The sequence below is a fragment of the Notamacropus eugenii genome, chromosome 4 (genome assembly GCF_028372415.1).
Source record: "Notamacropus eugenii isolate mMacEug1 chromosome 4, mMacEug1.pri_v2, whole genome shotgun sequence".
NCBI lineage: Eukaryota > Metazoa > Chordata > Mammalia > Diprotodontia > Macropodidae > Notamacropus > Notamacropus eugenii.
This window is the reverse complement of record NC_092875.1, coordinates 30,388,257-30,411,497: the sequence shown is the minus strand read 5'-3', so window position 1 is coordinate 30,411,497 and position 23,241 is coordinate 30,388,257.

Sequence of the window (23,241 nt, the reverse complement as noted above, 5' to 3'; positions counted from 1 at the left end):
CCCAGAGTTGGCAACACAGGCAGGGCCTGTCATGTAAGAGATGGAGAGGTTCTTGTTGGCTGGAGAGTCCATGGATACTGCATGGGTACTGTTAACTAGCATGTTCCCATTGACATTGAAGAGCTGGTTTAAGAGGTTGTGTTTTGGAAAGATGCCTGGGGAGGCTGGACTGAGAAAGGAAAACTGGCTTATGGGAGGAGGGGAGCCAGCATTGGTTTCATGAAATTTAAAGAGGCCTACGAAAGCACTTGCCTATGTATGTAGGTATGTATGTATGTATTCATTCATTTTTATTGATACCTTTTGTTTTTATATTTCATTCATTAAATACATATAAATATATAGTGTGAATATAATATATACAGCTATAGCACATATAATATGTAGAGAGTGATATATGTGTATGTATGTATATATATATACTCTATTTATCTGTCTATCTATTATAGCCAGAGAGGGAAGAGAGGGAAGGAGGCAAGGAGGGAGAGAGAGAGAGAGACAGACACAGAGACAGACACAGAGAGAGAAGATAGGAGAGACTGAAAGAAAAAGAGAAAAGATAAGAGAGAATGAAGGAGAAGGGGAGAGAGAAGACGAGAGAGAGAGAGAGAGAGAGAGAGAGGTATGTTTGAATGTATACATATATACCTTGCCCAACTTAAGGCGTTTTCTCTTGTATCAAAACTTCAGTTACAAAAGCAAGCAACATATTAGCCACATTGTGGAGCACATACAACATTGCAAACACATAGACTTCACCTCAACAGTGAAGTAAAGGAGATACATTTTTCCTCTTTTTTTTTTTTCCTCATCTTAGTCATCTCGGGTCCATTATTTTGTTCTTTCCATCTACATTGTTATGGTCATCACTGATATTGTTTTCCTGGTCCTACCTGCCTTCATTCTCTATCGATTCACATAAATCATGTTTCTACAAATTCTGTACCTTTCTGTCTTTTTTGTACAGTATAGTAATATTCCTTATATTAATGTTCCGGTTTTGTTTACTCATTCATAATGAATGGGCATATTCTTTGTTTTTAGTTCTTTGCTACCAAAAAAAAAAGCCTTGCTATGAATATTTTAGTGTAGAAGGGGTCTTTCTTTCTGTCTCTGACCTACTTGGAGAATATGCCTGGCAGTGGAATTTTTAGATATAAGTATATGGACATTTTAATTAATTTGTTTAGCATCAGTCTAAATTGCTTGCCAAAATGGTTGGAACAATTCACATTTTTCCTGATAATGTATTGATGTTCCTGTCTTCCTACATCCCATCCAACACTATTTCTATGCTTTCTCTTATTTTCAGACTTAGTGAATGTGTATGTGGGACGGGAGGAACAAACCCTGAGCTGTTTTAATTTGAATTTCTCTTAATACATATCAGTAATATAAAGCAATTGTTCATGTAGTTGTTAATAGCCTGTCATGTTTCTTTTTAAAATGGTTTATTCATATAACTTGATCAAGTCAGCAAGCATTGATTAAGTTTTCACTTAGGTGCTGGGCACTGTGCTAGGTGGTAACGACTTGTCTATTTAGAAACAGATAATTATGTATTTGCATTCATTACCCATATGTCTTGTAAGTCAGACTCTTAGCAGAGATATTTGATGCAGAAGTGTTTTTTTATTCTACCTGCATTTATTTTGTTCAAGTGAAAACTTTTCAATTCCATGTAATTGAAACAACCTACTTTATCTTTTGTGATTTCCTCTATCCTTTGTTTGCTTGAGATTCCCTTTTAACAATGGTTATAAAAGACACCAGCATCCATTTTCTTTCCATTTTTTTTTTTTTGGTGTTGTGATAATAGCTGTATCTATCTATCGATCAATTGATTGATAGACAAAAATATATAGATATGATGAAAATCCATTTGAAACTTGTAGTATATGGTGTAATGTACTGATCTAAACACTTTTGTTTGTATTTGCTTAACTGATTTTCAGGATTTTGGGGGGGTGGATTTATTTTAGCAATTCTTCTCAAATAAGAGGTCCTTCTTGAAATTTCATATCTTCCTAGATTTGCTGGATTGAATTGTTTCTGATTGTTGCTTATCTAGGCTCTTTACTGGTCTAGCGTTTGGTTTGTTATCAGTATCAAATAGTTTTAACGATTCCTGTCTTTCTTTATCCTCTGTCATGGAAAACTGAGTCAGAGTTTCAGCTGCCTTGTCCTCACCCACAGATTAAGTTAGAGTCAGTACATAACAGTGCTTTTGTTTTGGTAGCAAAGAACTAAATCTTCATTATAAATGAATTCAAATTTACAATCTATCTCAAAGTCATGGGGTAGGCTCCTAAACCAACTCCCCACCCCTCACCCCATCACACACCCCAAAATTAACCCAGAATGTCTCTTGCCTAGAGAAGTAGTCTTTCACTTTTTCTGAATCACAACCCCTTTGACAAATCTGGTAAAGCTTATTATAGACCCTCTACTTAGAATAATGTTTTAAATTAATTAAAAATGCATAGGATTACAAAGGATACCAAATATTAGTGAAAACTGAGATATAATTTTTTTGTAATACAAGTCGATAGTCCCCTATAATCTATCCTTTGATTTCTCAGGGTGGGGGTAGAAGCTGTGAACCTGAGGTTAAAAACTTCTGGCCTACAAAGTTATATAGCAAGTAGGTGAGATGTATGGTTAAAAAGAGGTTATAGATGGAGAGAAAGAAATATAGAATTAGAGAAAGAGAAAGGAAAGAGGGGAGAGGAAAGAGAAGAGAGACAGAGAGAGAGAGAGAGAGAGAGGCTGAGACAGAAAGAGGGAGAGAGTAGAAAGAGATGGAGAGAGGAGAGAGAGGAGAGAAAACAAAAGAGACAGAGACAGAGAGAATGTACCTCTAAGTCAGGAAGAGTTGGGAAAGGGTTTCCTCTTTGCTGCTTACAAACTATGTGACTGGACAAGTTACTTAAACTTTAAGTTCCTGAGGCAACTCTCCAAGACAACAAGTTGAAGAAAAATTACCCATCTACTCTAGTAGAAGGTGTTTTTCCTCAAGGACTTCCCTATGTCATGAAATTATAGTTTTCCACCCCACTCCCCCAAAAGCATCACACAATCCCTGTGAGGATAAATGGGACCTTGAAAGACCATCTTATCCTAATTCATTTTGTTTGGTTAAGATTGACAAAGTACTTTCTTCACAATGACCTTGTGAGGTAGGTAGAGCAAATATTATTCCCATATTTCAGACAAGAAAACTGAGATTGACTCAGGTCAAGTGATTTTCATTCTCATAGCTGTGAAGTGACAGATCTTAGATTCAAATGCAACTTCCTAATCCCACCTCCAACCTTCATTAATAACCAATGTAAAAAACAGATCCTTACCTATTTCTTTCTTTAAAAATGGAGTTCTCATAATCCCTTGTATTTACTACCAATATTTTATTTCTCTAATAGTGAAGGATTTCTTTCTTATGCCAAAACTCACTCTTCTTAAGGCAGACATAGAGATCAATTGATCAATCACCAGATTTATAGGATTGACCGCAAGAAGAAACTCTAGAAACCATCTCTCCCCATGAGACATTACGTGACTTGATCAAGGCTCACACAGGTAATGTATGACAAAAGTGTAATATGAATCCAGGTCCTTTGACTCCAAATTCAGCAATCTGTCCATTGCATCATGCTGCCTCATGTAATGGGGTATTTATAAACAACAATAATAAAAATAAAGGGACTGGCTAGATTATATCTGTAATTGAGTGAATCAATATCTCAATAAATCAATTAATTGATCAATCAAAATGTAAACTAGATGTGAACGTGTCTTTTTAGAAAGAGTGAAGTACTTAGATCCTGAATGAAGACAAATGACACCACAGAGTAGATATATTGGGATTGGCTGAAAGAATCGGACAAAGCTCTGAATAACACAGCAAGCTAGGATGAAATTGGGCATACCAGCAGCAGGCTAGTCAAGTGGTGTTAAAGTTTCAGCCAAGTCTCTGAAATCAGACACTCATTTCAGGAAGGGAGGAACAGAGGGAGGAGAAAGTTTATGTTCCTTCTCTTCACTTCCCAGGCTACTGTGTGAGGTTGGATAATCCATCAGAAATCCTACTGCTATACTGCAATCAATAACAGTTTCCCCCAGACCAAATAGTAGGGTCACTGGAGCAGCAGTAATTGGCAGCAGCATTAGAAGCTAAAAGAAGTAGTAAGGAAAACTTAGACAAAGTGAGGAAAGGCACTTAAGGACCCTACAAAGTTAACCTCAGAGTCTAGCACAGCAGAGAGGTATATCTAAGGAGAATTTTGTAAAGATTCCACAAAGGGAGAAAAGGACTTTCAATAATTAGGAGCTGTGGTATTTAGCCTTCAGTTAACATTGAGCCTAGACCTTGTATACATACATACATACATACATACATATATATATATATAAAATGGAAGAATGTGCCCCCAGTGAGGGTGATGGGGGAGTGTTTCTCTTATAACTATCCTTTCTACTCATAGTTAGTAAATATTTTTTAAAGCTAATTCACTGTAGCTGATAATCAATAGGTAACACATTGGATGGGGGCTCATGAGTAACACTACTAGAAATTCCCATCCCCTAAGAGGGTGACAGCAAGTCTTGTGACAAGATATAGTCAGATCCAGTCATCCTAGCCCATCCTAGCCCACCAATTCTAGGAGGAGTTAAGGACATAGTACCCCAGTGAGGGTATGGTATGAATCAATCACAGAATTACAGAAATTTAGTTATAAAGTACCTCAACTGCCATGTACTCCAACTTCTTGAAAGTGATCCTCAATGTAACATATGTGACAAGGAAGACTTTTAATGAAGTTGTCATTTTTTTAATTACTGATTTTAAATTAACAAGTTTATCAAATTTAGGGTTAGGGTTAAGTTTAAATTTAAACTAAAATGAACCACCCTCATCAGGTTGCAAGGTAAGCCATTTTCACCTAGCCCTAATTGTATGGATATTTTTTCTTCTGTGTAAATTAAGACTTAATTGACCATTTTGAAACTGTCTTACAGTTGCTTCCAGTTCTGCCCTCTGTGGCCAAATAGAACAATTCAAAGCTTCTTTCCCACACTAAAATTCTTCTGATACTTGAAGACAATTATCACTTCCTGCCCCCCCACCAGTCTTCTCTTTTCTAAGCTAAACATCCCAATTTCCTTCAACCAACCTTCACGTGACAACATACACATTTATTCAATATTTTCTATATGTTATATGAAGTGATCAATTCACAAGTATTTATTAAACACCTACTATGTGACAAGCAAGTTCTCACATGAGAAACAGTGTTGAGTTGTGGAAAAAGTATAAGTTAGAGCCAAGAGGACCTGGGTTTCCATTTTGGCACTGAAATTTACTAATTACCACACATATGATAGGCAAATTACCTCACTAGGAAAATTAGCATTGTACAGTGGAAAACACATGGACATTAGAATCAAAACATCTGAGTTCCAATGATAACAACTATCTGTGTCACCTTGGAAAAGTCACTCAATCTCCATGGGCCTCAGTTTCCCTATCTGCAAGTTGAAGGGGTGGGCCTAGATATCCTCTGATGTCTTTTCCAGCTGCACATCTAGGCCACTGTTGACCTATGGACTTCTCTCAGCCTCAGTTTTCCAATTGAAAAAAAAAGTAGATAACAGTGTTTAGTTCATAGGGGCACTGGGAAAAAAGAAAAAACATTAAGCTCTATAAGAATGTGGGCTGTCATGCATCAGTCAATTAATTAGTACCTAGTGTGTTCCATGCCCTGTACTTAGTAATGGGGAATCCAAAGACAAAAAAGGAAAGGTCCCCATCTGGTAAGAGATGATGCCTACCCATAGTAGACACAATTTCCATGGGGAGAAATATGCTAATAATGCCACTTTCTCCTCGAAACCTTTCCCGATGTCTCTTAATTGAAATGCCTTCCTGTTGGGGTGTAAGCTCAGTTCTCACATGGACAGTCTCGGGCAGGTAAAGGTGAGGACTTCTAAACCTCAGAGTTCTCATGAGGCTCCCCAGGGAACAGCTGGGAATTGAGGCGTGAGACACGGTCTATCTCGTGCATTTCCGCCTCTTCTCCATGGGAAACTTGCTGGGGAGAGCATCCCACCCTTGAGACTGGCCCATGGTCTGAGCACACCTGTTGTTGACTAGCTAAGGGCTGAGAGCAGGCACGGTATTCACGTGCAAACTATTCGGCGGGAGAGTTTAAGTTGGGACAGGAAAGCCTGAAGGCGCTCTTCGAGCTGAGGGGCCCTTGGAGGGCAGAGGGTCCCTCCCCTCTCCCACTCCCATTCTCTTGCTGTACAATCTTTGCCCCTTGGGAGGAGGAGGATTCCTCTCTCCTGAGGAAGAATTCACCCTGCACATGTAACTAAGATCCTGAATAAAGCCTAACCCTTGTTTGACTCTGGAAAGTCTCTTCTCTCAACATGTTTATCTGGTTGATCCCCGGAGACCTGGACGACAGGTAAGAAAAGGCTAGGGTAGCCCTTCGGCCTCAAGGCCGAACACCTTCCCTCTGTTATTTTCTATTTATCTTGTATATAACTTGCTTTGTATATATTTATTTGTATTTTTTATCTCTCCCATTAGATTGTGAATTCCTTGAGAGCAGAGACTGTCTTTTCACTCCTTTTGTGTCCCTAAGCACTCAGCGTAGAGTCTGGCATATAAGTGCGTAATAATTGTTTATCAATTGATGAATCGATAATAACTAGAAGAAACTAGGACCTCATTAAAGAAGAATCAGGAAGAAACCAGGGACTCATTAAAAAAAGGCTTTCTGTAATAGTTAAAAACCTGTCTCCCTTCTCTCCTCAGCCCCAGGTTACCTGGAGCACTGAAAGGTCTGATCAGATTTTTCTCCTCTGGATGCTTGGGTGGGACAGCCATCCTTGGCTAGTTCGCCTAGGTGCCTGGGGAAAGGAAGGTCAGGCAGAGGTGAGGGGCCTCCAGAAGAGCTAGCACATTGGAGAGCACATTACAATCGCAGTCCAGCCGATGAGTGTGTTGGCCATTATCTTCCCATCAATAACCTTTACATGACCTTGGACAGTGGCTATTTCCTACAGAATCCAGCTTTTCACTCTGACTTGCATTTGTTAGTGGCAATCAACTGCAGGGCTTGAACTCATTAGCTTGGCCCTCATGCAAGATTCCAGGCAAGCTACAGTTCTCTCTATACCTTGACTGCAGCAAACATCCAACCAGAAGGGCCCTGGCCTGTTGTGATGCTCTATTTGAACTTTTTGCTGTGTGTGTCTGACTCGCCAAAAAGAATGGCTTCCCAAGTCCTATTTTGGGAGGGACAGAAGACCGGATATTATTGTTTTTCAAAAATCTATTTAAAAATAATGTATTTGCTGATGGTGTAAGAAAACAATGAGGATAAACACACACAAGGATAGTCACATTTCCCCTTCCTTTGGACTCTTTATTTATGTCCAATAAATTACAATGCTCTTGGATATCCTATCATGCAGACATGCATTCAAAAAAATAATAATCTAAGTTTGTTAGAGACAGAGGGGGAGCCCTAACAACAGTGTCAGAACTGAGAGGGGCCTTAGAACAGAGAATATCAAGCTAGAATGAGTCTTAGAAGAGAGAATGTCAGAAATGGTCAGGGGCTTAGAATGCAGAATTAAAATGTCAAGACTGTTGGAAATAGAGTCATCCCTTCCACATCGTGGTGATTAGTGGCATGGCACAGCATTCCACGAATATGGAAAATCTGTATAAAACATTTTGGCCCTCCCTTCATACCAGAGAAAAACTCTGAAGTTTTCTTTTTCTTTTATGAGGTACTTACAGTACCTTCTTGTAAAATTTGGGTTAAGCATTTGGTCATAGGTTCCATGTTGTCTGGTGTCACATTCAGCTTCCACAAAACTCCCCCCAAATTCCCATTTAATTTCTTATGCCAACCCACAATATATCTAAACTACAATGGGGAAAGTTGTGATGTGTAAGGGATAATTGTATCTTAAAACAGAGGTGTGGGAGGGATCTTAGAATATAGAATGTTACTATAGGAAGGGAAGGAATTTTAGAATGCAGAAAGTCTGAATGATAAGAGACCTTAGAACACTCACTGTGAGAGCTGAGTAGGATCATAGGAAGACAGGGTTGGAAGGGATCATAGAACATGAGATATTGTATTACATAGGGTACCTGGTCCTACTCTCTTATTCTAAAGACAAACCAGAAAAGAGAATCAGGTTGCTGTAGTTCATAGAATAGATAAGCATCAGAGTGAGGACCCCACTGTGCACCTTTTGAAAAGGTTATATATCTTCATAGATTCCAAGAGTGTCATTGCTAGGAGGGGTAGAGAGTCACAGGATTCAGAGAGGATCTAATCCAAACTTTTCATGTTGTAGATGAGGAAACTGAGTGTCTGATAAGTGTAAGGAATTTGCTTAAGGCTACACAGGCAGTAATAGAGCAACCACTGAACTCATTCTAAATAGAGACCATTTAGTCCAATACTCTAGTTTTGCAGATGAAGGGAAATGACTTCCCTAATGTCACCTAGTTAAGTGATGTAACAGCGACTCGCTCCCTGAGTGAGCACCAGAACCTAGGCGAGGGTGCTTTTGTGTGTATCACACAACCTTTCTTCCTTCCTTCTATAATGTTCCTGAAATAATGGAAATTTTGGCCAACGTTCTCCATTCTAACCACCAATCGAAACAGTAATGAAAATCTTCTAAATTAGTCATTAGCCCTGAGTTCAAATCCACCCTCAGATGCCTGCCCTAGGCAAGTCACTTCACTGTGTTTGCTTCAATTTCCTCACCTATAAAATGATCTGGAGAAAGAAATGGCAAACCACTCCAGTATCTTTGCCAAAAACAAAACCCAAACGAGCTACAGAAGGAAATGGCAAACTGTTCTAATATCTCTGCTAAGAAAACCCCACATGAGGTGATGAAGAGTCAGACATAATAAAAATGATGAAAACAACTGAGCTTGAGCATACGTGAGTTCATCCCAACCAAACATCCTTCATTTCCCCAGACTTTCACCAGGACTCCGTGCAAGGGTACCTCTGCATTCTTTTCCAGATTCTTTTACAAGTGTTCCGCAATTAGAATATAAGGTCCTAGAGGGCCTTTTAATTTGCATTTGTATCTCCAGTGCAAAGCACAGTGCTTAAATACACCAGTAAATGCTTAATAAATATTTGTTTACTTGTCGACTTGACTCATTCCAAAGTGGAATGGCATGCTGAAGGTGGTAGTGATGAGATTCTTTGTGCTAGAGGTCTTTGCGCCAAGGTTAGAGAGCCACTTGTTAGAGGTTTTATAGAGGGGATTCCTATTCTGGTACAGATTGGACCAAATGATACCTGAGGTGCCTTCCAGTTCTGAGAATCTGTGATTTAAGAGGATAATCAAACACCTCCTCATTGTGGTAGGTTAAGAATCAAAGGAGAAACTCCATCGCAACGAGAGTTATCCAAAAGTGGGTTTCCTTTCATTAAGGTTGGCAAAGGTTGGGGGACCATTTGTCAGTGATGATGGACAGGGTGCTATTGGGCAGGTATGAAGGCTGCACTAGTCTCAATGACCTTCTGAGACTCTGAGGTTGCAAAATGAATCTGGTTCCCTTGGGGATTCTTCTTATCATACTGGGAGCTAGATGACAGCCTCACAGCTGGTAAGACTGATTAGGTGGGTGGGACATGGTCTCTCCCCACACCCCAGAGATTCCACAGTGAGGTGACGACAACTCAGCTTCTGCGTATCTTTTGTTAAAGGTGTGTTAGCAAGGTGTGTTACCACGGAAGAGGGTAGAGTGAAGGATGGCAAGATGAGTCATTGATACTAGATGTGGAGATGAAGATCAATGGGAATTTTAGTCATTAAAACAGTCCATCCATAGTTCCCCTGGGGTGTGTATGGAAGGGAAGGGGGAGGGGTGGCAGACACTATCAGTATCACAGATAGTGGTACTATTTTGGATCTAAAGAGTGAATCAGTCACACAGCTAGTAAGGGTCTGAGGCTGGATTCAAATTCGGGTCTTTCTAACTCCAGGCCCAGAGTTCTATCTGCTTTGTGACCTAGTTGATGAGAGGAGTTCTCCAAACTCCATGCAACCAAAGATCTGTATCCCACTCCCAATGTAGATTATTTACATTACCTGTTTGTGTACTTGCTGTAGAATATGATCTCTTTGAAGGCAAGGACTATTTTCTTGTGTATCTCTGGTGTGTTTTACTGTGTGACCCTGTGCAAGACACTTAAACTCAGTCTGCCTCAGTTACCTTATCTTTAAAATGGGGATAATAATTGCACTTACCCCCCAGGGTTGCTGTGAAGATGAAGTAAGATAATATTTGTAAGGAACTTTCTTCTTTGCACATAGAAGAAGCTTAATAATCACTTGTTTCCTCCCCTCTCGCCCTTTGTTCCTCCCTCCTTCCTTCCCTCCCTCCCTTCTTTCTTTCCCTCCTTCTTTTCTTCCTTCCCTCTCTCCTTTCCTTTCTTCTTTACCTTCTTCCTTCCTTCCCTCTTCTTACTCTCTCCTTTCTTTCCTTTCTTCCTTCTTTCATTCCTTCTTTCCTTCCTTTTCTTTCTCCTTTCCTCATTTCTGCCTTCTTTCTTTTCTTCCTTTCTACATTCCTCCTTTCCTTCCCTACCTCTTTCTCTTTCATCTTTCCTTCCTCCCTCCTTTGCTTCTTTCTCTGAGTCTTCTTTTCAGTTTAGACATCAACTCCTCCATGAAACTTTCTCAGAATCCCAGGTGTCAGTGCTCTCATCCTAGAATATTTAGCCTGATTTCTCTGTTGACCCTGTGCCCCCACCTAGCATTCTATTGATCTGCATACCTGTTCAGAAGTAGCATGGTCCGGGGGAGTCTGGAGTCAGAAGATGCCCATTCAAATCCTGCCTCATTCACTTCCTCCCTATGTGACTTCAGGGAAGTAATTTCTCTGGGCCCCAGCTTCTTTATCTATAAAACAAAGGGATCAGATTAGATGTCTTCTGAGGTCCCTTCTAACTATGAACCTGGGATCCTTTGAATGATCCCTAGCAGTGTGGATATGTCTTACGGGCAAAAACTTTGATTTTTTCTTCATCTTGGAAGTCCCAACAACCCTCAGGTAGTTGTTTACTAAGTCATTGTTGAATTGAATTTGGTTTCACACAGTAAGCAAAAAGAGGAACTGGGACTGGACCCCACTTTTCCTGAGCTTCCAGTCCAATGCTTCATCCACTTCTCTGCATCCTTCCCAAGAGTCCCTCATTTCCTCACCCTTATAGTTACAACATCCAAAATCATGGTGCAGAGTGTCAGAGAGTCAATCAAAGATGTTGATTTCCATGGAGATTGAATTGAATTTTGAAAAGTACATGCGTTGGGAAGGAGCCAATGAAAGAAAAAGAAAAATAGGCAAGCAAGAGGATGAACAAAGGGATGAAAAGGCACTTAAGTAGATGTAAGCTATGTGCCAAGTCCTAGTAATTTAAGAGGAAAAAGAGACATAGTCCCTGCTCTTGTGGAGCTTAAATCTTTTTTTTTTTAATTATTACTTATCTTTAACATTCTTTTCTTTTTAGATTTTGATTTCCAAATTCTTTCCCTCCCTCCCACTCCTCCCCCACCCCCTGAGAAAGCAATCAGGATGCTATCAATTATATGTGTGAAATCAAGAAAATATGTTTCCATATTAAAAAAAAATAAAAAGAGAAAATGATACTTCAATTTGCACTTGGAGTTCTTCAGTACTATCCCTGGAGGTGGATAGCATCTTTTCAGCATGAGTCCTTTGGAATTGTCTTGGATCATTGCATTGATCAGAGTAGCTAAGTCTTTCGTAGTTGAGATTACATTCTGATAGGGAAAACAATTCATAAGGGGGAATGATGGACAGAAAGGGATATTTTGATTTGGGAAGTGATAGGGACAGGGAGAGAAGATGGAAGAGAAGTGAAATAGGAAGTGAGAATCTGACTGCTCCTGGCAATGGTTAGGTTGTATTTGGAGTGTTAGGTTCAGTTTATGGGCACCATATGTTAGAACAGGCATGGTTATGCTGGGGATCATTGATAAAAGGACAACCAGGATGGTGAAGAGCCTTGAGGCCATGCCATATGAGGATTGGTCAAATGAATTGAGACTGTTTATGTGATAGGAATAATCAGGGAAGGAGTCCTCCCCAATCTGCTTCATCTCTCTCTTTACCATGTACTGAACTGGAAGCTCTTTTTGATTCCAAGACCAATTCCTGTTAATTCAATTCCTCTTCTTCTGCTGCCTTCAGTGGGACCAAGGTATTGCTGGATCATCTCAGAGTCCTTCAGTGCCAATTGCACATCTATATCTTTGGAAGGAGCCAGAGGCATTCAGCTCAATTTTGCAAAGCTTCCATGGGTTATATACTGTTGCATATAATATGAGAGCAGGGAGAACTCCCCCAATTACTACCAGTATAGAGAGAAGATGAAGGATGACAATGGGGCTGGCTTTACAAGGTTTTCATTTGGAAGAGTGAGCCACGTTGTTTTTCTTGTTCCCAGAGGGAAATCTTAAAATTCACAGCTGGAAATAGCAAAGAGGAAAACTGGGACTTGATGTAAGGAAAAGATTCTTAACAACTAGAGCTATCTGAAAAACGACTAGATTTCCTTGGGATATCAAGGCTGGATAGATGGTCATTTGTTTGGAATGTTCTAGAAATACTTCTTTTCCAGGCATGGTGGATATGTGATAGACTCTGGGATCCCCTGCAGCACTGATTCTATGAATTTAACCATCTGGTTAGCATTTATTAAGCACTTGGATTGGGCCAGTCTTGGTGTTATGCATTAGGAGGTACAAAGATAAAAATAAACCCATCTTTGCCTTTGAGGAGACTACATTCTGAAGGGAAGACAGCATGTCTGCAGATAAGAACATACACACACACACACACACACATATACATGAGAAATAAAAGGTAATTTGGGAGAAGAGTTAACAGCTGGGGGATCGGGAAAGTCTTCATGTTAAAGGCAACTATTGAACCCAGCTTTGACTGAAGCAAGGGATTCTTCAAAATTTGGGGTGTTTAACTTGGAAAAAACTATTCTGCAAATAATTGTGGTGATGTCTTGTGAAATATGGCTTATACTTATTCAGTCTGGTCCCAGAAAGCAGAAAGGAAATCAATGAGTGGGAGCTACAGAAGGAGGTAAATTTCAAGTCAACATGAGGAAATGGTGCCTTACATAATTATAGATGTCCCACAGTGGAGTGGTTGTCTTGGGGAGTAATAAGGTCTTAATCACTTGGAATCTTTAAGGAGAGGCTCAATGACTACTTGTCGGTGATATCTCAAATTGGATTTATGACTTGGGCATGGGTTGAACTCCATGACCTCTGAGGTCTTTTCCAACTCTGAAATTCCATGACTCTAGCAAAGATCATTATTGAAAAAAACTTGGTTCCATAAACAAACAGAGAGACATGAATGAATGAATGAATGAATGAATGAATGAATGAATGAATGACAAATGAACAAATATGCTTCCCTCCTCAGGTTGCTAGATCTAAGACTATAAGATATGATCAGGAACCTCCTTAAAACCAACAGATTGCCAATTCCTGGGAGACAGGGAATATGTCATTATTGGTTTTGGTAACCCCTATGCCTAGTTGAGCAACTGGCACAGAGTATGTGCTTAATAAAAAATGTTTAAATTGAATTGAAGTCTTGATGGACATCTTGATGTTTCTCATGAATAATACTCCATCCCCCACCTTCATGCTTTTGCATTGGCTGTTCCTCATTCCTGAAATGCACTCCCTCCTTGTCTCTGTCTCATAGAATTCCTAGTTCTCTTAGATCGATCAAAACACAGAGAAATATGATCTATATGCAGAAGGAAAGTTCATCAGCACATGACCCTACCAGGAGAGCTTTTCATCAGTTAGGGAGCTGACACCAGTAAGGGCAGACCAGAGGCAAAAGACACGGCCCCTTAATTTGACACAGCTTCCCAAGAAACTGGGCAAGCTCAGAGAACACCAGTGCCTCTGGTACCAGATCTAGAACAGTCTTGCTGAGAATCCAATGGTTCTTTCCATTGGAAGCATCAGACATTGAAATATTTTCAAAAGTTGGATGAGATGTCAAAAAGAGAAAGTAAAAGACAGAGCAGAAAAAATACATAAAAGGGATTTTAAGGAAAAAGTAGTCCAAAGATGGTAAGAACTCACTGAGTATGTAATCCCTCCTAATGTAGAAGCTAAAACTGGTGGATTAATTGATTTCAGGATTCTGAGTTGTAGCGGAATAGGCTACTTGGCTATCTGCACTAAGGTTGGCACCAATATGGTGAACCATCCTGGAGTGAGGAACCACCAAGCTGCCTATAGAAGACAGAACCAGCCCAGGTCGGAAATAGAGCAATTGAAAGTTTCCATGTAGAACAGAGGTGGGGTCAGACCCAGGAGTAGCTGCTGCACTTTCATCCTGGGTGAGATGAAGATATCCAATCTCTGGGGGAGAGGGAGAAAGAGAGAGAGAGAAATATGAAGGGTATGAGGGAGAGGAGGGAGGGAGGAAGGAAGAAAGGAAGGAAGGAAGGAAGGAAGGAAGGAAGGAAGGAAGGAAGGAAGGAAGGAAGGAAGGAAGGAAAGATAGATTAAGATGATCCCTTATTTCTGAGCCACTGACACATTCGGACTGTGAGATTCTAAACAAATCACTTAACCTCTAAGTATACCTCCTCATCCCATTTTCCCCTGGAGCTTTTCTCTAACACTAGAAGTTACAGAAAAGATGCTGATCTGGTCTGTATTGGTGAGGTACAGAAGTCTTTACAGAAGATTTCCTAATAGGAGTCACTAAAGAATTCAGAATGACTCATTCAAAGAGCTCTGAATTTTTGGTACTTTGTATTCAGGAAGAGAAAAGTTCTGGCTTTGAAGTTCATTCCCCATATAACTTTGTAGTTTTTTTTTTATTTGTTTGTTTTCCTTTTTCTCAAGAGGTTTGGCATTTTGCTTTGGCATAGCCTAAATGTGCAAAAACCAGGATGGGGAGACATGGCTTTCTCCCCCAAAGAAGACTATTTTCTGCCGCTATTTCCTAGAATCAGCACACAGAAAGCTTTTAACCTCAATAACTTCAGGAAGGTTGGGATGTACTTAAGGCTTGTGGGAGATGGAGTTTTCAAAACAATAATCCCTGTACCAAAGAAATAAAATAAAATAAAAATATTGGGAGTAATAAAAAATAATATCAACCAGACTTAAGATTGCACCTTTGTAGGGAACTCACGGTGAGGAAACTCCTTTGATCAATGGATATTGGCTTATATTCTTTCATCTATCTATGGAATTCCCCACACAGAAACTTCTTCCACCAATGAAGGTAGGCACGTACTCTGAAACTTTATAGTTTCATTGCTTAAGACCTGGAGGGAAACTTAGAGGTCATCTAATACAACAATTCATGAAGAAACTAAGATTAGAGATAGGAAATGACTTGCCAAAGGTCACATAGGAAGTGTGGCAAGACTAGGCTATGAGCCCATGCTACCCCTATAAAATATATGGAGAAGTACTAACTCCTAACACTATGGCTCACAAGCCCACACCATGGGCTTCCTGTTAACAATCAGCCGTTAGACACAATTAGCTCTTAATAACAGCATTTATCAAGAAGAGATCTTAAAACAGTAACCACACAACACACCACCAATTAATCTGGGATATGGCAGCTAAAAGAGTCTTTGTGATCTCCATTTGAATTTTTAAAAAGGCTTAGTGTCTAGGACTAGTAAAATTATAACCCTCTGAGACTCTGCAATGATGACACCATAGCTAAAGTATTGTGTTCAGTTATGGGTATTGATAAACTGGTATGTTCAGAAGCAATAACCCAGGATGGTGAAGAGCTTTAGGTTCACAGCATTGATCATTCAATGCATCAACAAATATTTCCAAAGTACCTACAACATGCCCTAAGTTGTGCTAAGTGTTGGTGATACAAAGGTACAACTACAGCAACTGATGCTATCAAGAATTTACATTCATAGGTGGGTACTTGTACACACATAAATATATACGAAATAAACACAAACAAACTACAAATTTATCAAGAGGAGGAGCACTATTATCTTGGGGGGAATGCTAAGGAAAGGGCTCTGAATGAGGATATATTGAAAGAACTAGGCATGTTTCACTTGGAGAAAAGAATGCTTAGAATATTTTTAAGGGGACAGGAACATGATAGCTGTCTTTAAGTCTATGAAAGACTGTCATGTAGAAGCACAGAGACTTGTTCAACCTGGTCTTAACAAGCAGAATGAGGAGTAATGAGTGGAAGAGGCAAATTGGGAACATTGGCTAATAATTAAAGATGCCCCAGATGCAAAAAGGCTCTCAGGAGACAAAGCTAGATGACCAATTGCCAGGGATACTGTAAAAGGAATTTGTTCAGGTATAGGTTGCACTTGATGACCTCTGAGTTTTCTCCCAACTCAAGTTCTGTGATCCCACAAAGTCTTCCAAGTGACCTTACCTTCTTATGGGCCTCAGTTTCCTTCTTTTCTGAAGCTCCTAGAATAGCTTACGGTTTTATTGGGAAAATAAGAAATGGATGTGTGAAAAGTTAGGCAGCCTTGTGAGAAGGTACTAGAAATAGAAAAAAAGCAATTTAATATTAGAGCCAGGATCTGATTTTCTAATTACCAAATAGGTATTCTTGGGAGTAACTGTTCTGAGTTCAAAGGAAGGAGGGATCAGTAGGAGTTGTATAGGCTTGGGAAGGATGGATATTGGAAGTGGGATTTGTGATAGACTTTGAAAAATGTGTACTATTGAGGCAGGTAAAGAGGAGAGGAGATTCCTGGAAGGAGGTGTGTGTGTGTGTGTGTGTGTGTGTGTGTGACAGAGAGAGAGAGACAGAGAGACAGAGACAGAGACAGAGAAAGAGAGAGACTTAAGCAAGTCATTGAGGTGGGAAAGAATTGTTCAGGAGGCATGAAGTAGGGAGAGGGTGTGTTTTTCTTAGAGTTTTCTTGGGGGGCTTCGCAGGAGAGAGGAGAGAAGTGAAAAGGAGAGTAAGGACAGCTTATGGACGACATTCAATGCTTGACCAAATTTAGATTCTATCCTATCAGATTCCCTGGTCAAAGGGGGATTCCCATGTCCTAGAGATTCTGAGACTGTGGTCCCTAAAAGACTTCCTTAAATACACTATACATGTTTGAGGAAGTATGGAGGAGCCTACACACACATGTGTGTATATGTGTGTCTTCCTGGATTTATGTGGTTCTGTGTGTTTTGAAGCGCTCTAGTATAAGGGAGAAATGTGCAGAACTCTGGGTCCTCTCCAGGAATGTGTCGGGGCATGGTTAAACCAGCCTGTTAGAGCCACTTGTTAAAATTTCTATGTGAGCATTTATCCCTTTGAAATTGACAAAGCTACAAATCAGGGCTTAGTTTATAATTCTGTTGATTGTAGACTTAAGAAAAGTATAGGAAAAATGTTAATAATGCAGATTCACCTTATAAGTGTGCCCTAAGAACACTGGTGGGGGCTGAGTCATTTGTTTAATATTTACTACCTTTCCACCCCTGTCTCCATCGTCAATATCTGGAGTTGAGGTGGTGGGGTAGCTGTTGGGGAAATAAGATTCCTTATGTACACTTAATTCCATTTAAACACAATCAACCTGCATATCTGACCTTAGTGACTTAACAACTCTTGGCCTGTAATGAAGGAATAGTAGGTAGAGAGAGGAAAGTGGGACTGTGGGGTAAACAGAGGAAGAGAATAGGAGAGGGAGGTCGGGCATGTTGGGGAAGGGGTTGATACAGAGTCAAGGGATGGCAGAAAAGGAATGGAGAGGGGAGTAAGGAGAACTGTGATGAGGATTAGAATGTGATGTGGAAAAAGTCAGAGACAATTTGGAATAAGGTTTGAATTTTGATTCTGCTACTTACCTCCCATCCGACCTTGAACAAATCACCTACCCTCCTATTGTAATTTCCTTATCTGCAAAATGATGGCTTGCCTTTGATAATTTCTTAAGTCCCTTGGGCAATCTTACCTCTCAGATCCTCGCCTTCCTTATCGGTAAAATGGTTTGGACACGAATGATTTCTGAGGTCCCTCTGGACGTAGATCTCTAATATCTGATATACTATTACCTTCCATGGTTCATTACATTTATAAATCTTTTCTTGTAAACTCTTCCCTTCAAAAAAGGGAAACAATGAGTCTGCATAGAGCATACCATGAAGAGACTATAGTAAGACAGGGATCATGTTGGTGTCGGGGACTCCCAGCGGGGGAAAGTCCCTGTCCTAACTAATGCAGGCCACTGTTTTCTTTACTAGTCACAGACCTTAGGGTCACACAGCCAGTATGGGGTAGAAACAGGACTTGAATCCAGATCATCTCAGCGTAGCCAAGGCTGGCTGTCTTTCTACTACAACATTACTGCTTCTAAAGCAACCTGGGTTGTCTGTGAGCTTGTTTTTTGTTTACATTTTGGTAATTATATTTTGATATAATTGGTATTCTTTGTAATCCTGGAATATTTTATTTTATGCATTTAAGAACATTACATGGAGAATGGGTCTATTGGCACTCTATTCTGTCATAGGGGTACATGACACAAAAGGAGGGAATAACTTCTACTCTGAATCAATGACTCTAAGATACCACAGCTAGTGGAGAGCAGTTACATAAATGTTTTCTCCAGGGTTTTCCTCTGCAACAGAAAGTCACTGGAGAGTTCTGATAAGAGGAGTAATGTCCATCCTTTCTGCTATCTACCTTCTGCCATTGTTTTTTAGTCTTCAGTCTCACTTTTGTAAGTTTTCTTAAGAAGACAGACTCAAGAGCTGAGAGGGATGATAGAGATCTTTTAATCCCAAATCTCCATTTTAAAGAGGAGGAAACTGAGGCCCAGAGAGGTTAAATGATTTCCTGAAGGCTACACAGTAACTTACAGGGCTGTCATTTTAACCCCGATATTGTTTTCCTTTGCATTATAAACTTGAGGCAATGACAAGGCCCTGGCTCCTGATGCTGATAACGTGCTCTCTTTAGCAGGTCAAGGAATCCATTGCTTGTTTGTACAATCAGTCCAAAGTCTCTGGGGAGGAGAGGGCAAAGACCACAGCCCACATAAATCCTCTGGCTAAACCTGGGGATTAAGGGCCTCTCAGCAGCACTGCTACCTGTAATTATCACTTCCAAAGAAGGTGGATCCTCATTGATGCTGGAAAAGACAGCCTCAGACCATGAAGTCACATCTCAGGCTGGCTATAAAGGTTTATGGTACTCATTGAGTCCCTCCCCAAACAAGCTGGGGGCCTGATCCCTATCGAGGCTGGCTCCAGAGCTGTCCAGCCAACCAGCCTCACATCAGCAGCATAGGGGCCCAAGAAGGCTTCCATTCCCACCCGTGGTTTGTTGAGGGATTACACTGAGACTTCAAAACATCACTTAGGATCTTTAATGAGGCTGCAGGGAGAGAAGGTTGGTGACCTTTAAGGGAACATTTCTCTCAAGTTTATATTTGTCCTGGACAGATACAATTGAGTAGTGCTAGCACTGAAAGACACTGCCACGTATGAAGATAAAATATACATATATATAGGAAAGAATGAAAGAGATGGGGGGTGGGAGAGAAAAGAGGGGAGGAGGAAGGAGAAAGGTGGAAGAGAAGAGGGAAGAGAAGAGGAAAGGAGAAGGGGGAGGAAAGAAGGAAAGGGCAAAGGGAAGAAAGAAGGGGAAAAGGAATGGAAAGGAAGGGGGAAGGAAAAGGGAAAGGGGAAGGTGGAAGGGAAGGGGGAAATGGAAAGGGGAGGGTGCTCAAGGGTGCATGGAGATTATAAATGTCAAACCTGAGATTTCACCTCAGTCCTCTGTTTCCAAATCCAGTTCTCTTCCTACTGTACCCCACACTGCCCCCCACCGCCACCTCCCCACCTCCCAACTCCTCAGGCCTTCCTTAGTTGTATATACATTGCATCTACCCAGAAAATGTCAGCTTCTCATGTCAGAAACTTTTTCTTTTTTCTTTCTTTGTATCTGGATTGCCTAGCAGAGGGCAGGGCACATAAAAGGTGCTTAATATGAACTTAGTAAATTCAATTAGAATTGAATTGAACTGGGTTAGGTAGGTATCCTCAGGCATACCAAAGAGGAAAATAAGACTGAGGGAACGCTGAGCTTATTTCTGACTCCAAACTACTTAGGATCATAGTATTAGAGCTAAAAAGGACCTTAGAAGCCAATAAGGTCAACCTCATGCCCACTGCCACCATTTTGCAGACAAAGAAACTGAGGTATACAAAAGCTGTTATTTGTCTAGAGCCACACAGCTAGTAAATGACCGGGGTGGGATTTGAACTCAAGGCTTCTTGATTCCCAATCCAGTATTCAATCCCCTATACTACACTGCCTCACCTAGAGAGCATAGAACAGAGGACAGGCTAAATAAAGCCAGGCCGGAAGAGAGCTCTTCCTTGGAATGACTCATCACTCACCCTGGGTTCCCCAAGAGAAACCATTTCTTTTCATTTAGCAAACCAGTAATACCAGCCTTAGCCCATTGGTTCATGTAGGGCAGGGTTTAGCCTGGCTCACTGAGAGTAATTTGTGGCTTGATGCTTCCCACTAGAGGAAACAGAAAAAAAATGACATTATAAAGGAATTACATCACACATACATGTACATATACAGAGAGAGAGAGAGAGAGAGAGAGAGAGAGAGAGATGGATGGATGGATGAACAGACAGATGGACAGACAGACAGACCGATAGACAGATAGACAGATAGATGAGACAAGGTATTCTAGAGGCCAGAGATCTGGTCTCAGAATCAAGAAGACAGACCCCATTCTGAGTTCCACCTCTGACACATACTAGCTGTGATACAGTGGGTAGGTCCCAACCTCCCAATGCCCCCTTCTCAGCTCTCTAAAGCTGGACATTTAATAGCAGGTGGTGATGCTACTTTGGGAAGAATTTTCTCACTTGGAGTTCCCTATGCCAAAGAAATCACAGGTCTATGAAAAAAAAACACACAGGCCAATGAAAAAGAGACTCCTTTTCCCTACTGTTAGAGAAAAGGTCCTAGTTATACCACTGATTAAATCTGTTCTTTAGGAAACCTGATCCCAGCCTCCAACACATTTTCTTAAGGGCCCACCATCTGCATAATCTACAAGTTCATTCTTTGGGTTCAGTCCAAATTCACAGTATTAAAACCACAAAATCAGAGGAACTCCTTAGGGCAGGGGTGGGGAACCTGCAACCTCGAGGCCCCAGATTGTTCTGTGAAGTTTGGATTCAGTCAAACGGTGGCACTTGAGGACCTAGAGGGCCACAGATTCCCCACCCCTGCCTTAGAGTTTAAAGAGACATAAAAGGTCATCTAGTTAATTAACAATCAATCAAGTATTTATTTATTATGTCCCATATATTGTCTTCCAGTTGTCTCATCACTGATTTTCTACATCACCATGTCACATGTAAATAGGAATAATTTTCTCAAATAGCTTTCTTTCTAATGGAGACAACATGTCCATATATAAATAGGATCCACCCAAGGGGGCGGGAACTGGCAACCATAACCCTATACAAAGAAATACAGACACAGAACAATGAGATGAACGGACAGGTAGAAAACAGGGGAATACCAAAGCAGTAATCCTTCTAAATACACCATGCAAAGAAATTCATTTTTGTGTTTAAACAGGTGTAAATATGATTAATTGATTTTACTTCTGCTTAAGCAAAATGTGTATATATATACATAAATCAGTCATAGAAAAGTTGGAGACTAGTTTCACTGGCTGACTTCAGTCAATTTCATTTGTCAAACATTCCATTTATCTTCAACTGTCTTCATAGTTTTGTATACAAATCATCTATAAGCATTTCCACCCCAACCCAGCCCCAAGTCTATGACCAGGATCTACTTGAATACCTCCAATGATGGGGAACTCACTAACCATTAAGACAGCCCATTTCCATTCTGCTCTAATTGTTAGGAAGTTTTCTCTGACATTAAGTATGAAACCAGTTCTTCACAACTTGGACCTCCTGGTCCTGCCCTCAGGGGTCTGATCTTCTATATGAGAATCCTTCAAATACTTGAACACAGCTATCATGTTCATGTGTGCTTATGTTCAACCCCTTCCTTTTATACTACCACCTCCTCCCGCCCCCCACACACATACCACGTTTTTTCTTTTCTAAATTAAACCTGCCTGATTTCCTTAACTAATCCTACTATAGCATGGTCTTCACCATATTGGGAGCCCTCTTCAGGGTGCTACCCAACTCATCAATGGTCTTCCTGAAATGTGGGTCCTAGAATCCAACATGATCCTCCATATATGGTCTAACTTGGACAAAGTACAGCAGGAATTGTACTCCTTCAATTTCCCAAAGGGCTAATTCACACTGTCCCTCTACCTCAAAGGTGAACCAAGGTGTGTTTCTACCTCAGAGTCAATCAGAAGGCTGCTTAATTACATTAATCATTACCCCAGGCTGTAAGTTTTATACTAATCCAGTACCCAGTGATTCATGTGGTAAATTACACACTTGAGATTTTACTGAGGTTTATCTTCTATTCCTAATCTAGGATCAGCTCTTGGTGTCCCTGACACCCACGCCTGCAAATTTCCTTTGTACTCTTGTAGACAAGTTGGCCTCTAGACCTCACACAAAGCCTCCATCCCTGATTTTCTCCACCCAGGCTTTCTCTAAGTCATCTGTCCTCAGATTCTTTCTTACCCTCCCTTCCCCAAAGCAGTTACAGCCCAACTCAGAGGAAAGTAAGATGCCTCTTCTACATTCCCAGCTCATAGGGAGCTGGTATGGAAAGGAAGTTAGACAAAGGAATTAGAAGTGTTGCTTTGGGGTCTGCCCTGACATTGATAAAGCTTCCCATTGGGTATCTTATGTTGTAACCTAGCCCTCATACCACTGCTAGACTGATTTATGAAACAGCCTTCATCATGAGACTCAGTTTCTTTTCCTGTAAAAGGAAGGAAGTGGACTTTATGCCCTCTAAAGGTCCCTTCCAGCACCAAATTTAGAATTCAAACTCATTCCCCTACTCAAAATCTTTCACAGCTCTTGTTCAGTTGTATCTGACTCTTCTTGACCCCATTTAGGGTTTTCTTGGCAGAGATACTGGAATGGCTTGCCATTTCCTTCTCTAGCTCAGTTTACAGATGCGGAAACTAAGGCAAACAGGGCTAA